This window comes from Saimiri boliviensis, chromosome 10 (assembly GCF_048565385.1).
Source record: "Saimiri boliviensis isolate mSaiBol1 chromosome 10, mSaiBol1.pri, whole genome shotgun sequence".
Taxonomy (NCBI): domain Eukaryota; kingdom Metazoa; phylum Chordata; class Mammalia; order Primates; family Cebidae; genus Saimiri; species Saimiri boliviensis.
In genome coordinates, this window is record NC_133458.1 from 113,655,445 (window position 1) to 113,657,192 (window position 1,748).

A 1,748-nucleotide genomic window follows, 5' to 3' on the forward strand; every position below is an offset into this window, starting at 1 on the left:
ACGTGGAAGCTCCCAAAGGATGGTGTGCCCAGTGAGGGCATGAAAGCTTCATACCCCTTTCTTCATACTTTACTGTACACATCTATTCATGTGTATTCTTTGTAACATTCTTTATAATAAACCAGTAAATGTAAGTAACTCTTTCTCTGAGTTTTATGATCTGCTCTAGCAAATTAATTGAACCCAAGATGGGGTCATGGAAACCCTAACTTGAAGCCAGTTGGTTAGAAGTTTCAGTGGCCCAGACTTGCTACTGGTCTCCAAAGTAGGGAGCAGTTTTGGGCACTGAGCCCTCCACCTGTGGCATCCAATGCTATCTCCAAGGAGATGTATCAGAACTGAATTAGAGGACACCCAGCTGGTGCCTTCTGCAGACCTGATTACTTGTTCTGAATTTACAGAAAACTTCCCCAACATTTGATCACAGAAGTCTTCTGTATTGATGATTATTGCAGTGTGAGAGCAGAGGAAAAGTATATTTTTACAAAACAATCGTATGTTTTCAAAGTAACAGAGTAAGAAGCCAACCTGAAGGAGCTCCCAATGGAACACAGGAGCAATAAAATAAAAAACATTGTATTGTGTTATGATCTGTAAACAAACAAAAAAAAAAGGTCTGAAAGAGGTCTCAACCAATTTAGAGATTTATTTGCCAAGCTTGAAGACATACCCAAGAAAAAGAAACACAAGCCATTGTAGGATCTGGGGCCTACAATTTTTCCAAAGAGGATTTTGAGGGCTTCAATATTTAACGGGGGAAAAATGGGCAACAGGGAAAAGGAGGAAAGAAAAAAGGAAAAAGGAGGCAGCATATTGTTGGTGTTCCCTGAATCCACATGTTACTTGTGAAAAGAAGAGGCTGTAGGGACAGTCAATTACGTATTTTTCTCCTGCTCAGTAAATCTGTGCTTTACATAAGATAAAGTAAATATGGAATAGAAGTAGTCAAATAAACATTTGCCTCAGGGTGGGCAGAGGGACAATCTCTGGTCTCTTCTTGGCCCATAGCCATGAAGATCAGCTGTTAATCTACATTGTCAGGGTGAGAAGTCCTCCTGGGAAAGTATTTAGCTTTCTGTCTTACAGTTATCTGTTTAGGAACAAAAGAAAATGCAGGTTTTTGTGTGACTCAGTTTCCAAGTTTAATTTTCCCTTATGGCATGTTGAGTTTGAGGTCACAAGATATTGTTTTCCTTTCACATATCCAAAGCATGAAATAATTATCCAATAATTCATGATGATATAAATAAATGTTTGGGCTAGGTGTTGTGGCTCAAGCCCGTAATCTCAGCACTTTGGGAGGCTGAGGCAGGTGGATTACCTGAGGTTAGGAGTTTGAGACCAGACTGACCAGTATGGTAAAACCCTATCTCCACTAAAAATACAAAAAGTAGCCAGGTGTGGTGGTACGTGCCTGTAGTCCCAGCTACTAGGGAAGCTGAGACAGAACTGCTTGAACCCAGGAGGCGGAGGTTGCAGTGAGCTGAGATCATGCCACTGCACTCCAGCCTGGGTGTCAGAGTGAGACTCCATCTCAAATAAATAAACAATGTTTGAATAAATAAGTAAATGAAAATGAACGATAACTCTCACATGTAGAAGAATCCAAATTGTTCATGTAAGTAATTTCCTTTCAAGGAGATGGAGTTGAATTCCTTACCCCTTGAGTGAGTGTGTACTTAGTGACTTGTTTTCAGTGTAGAGTATGAAAAGATTTGGTAGGAGTAAGTTTACTATAGAGAAATCTA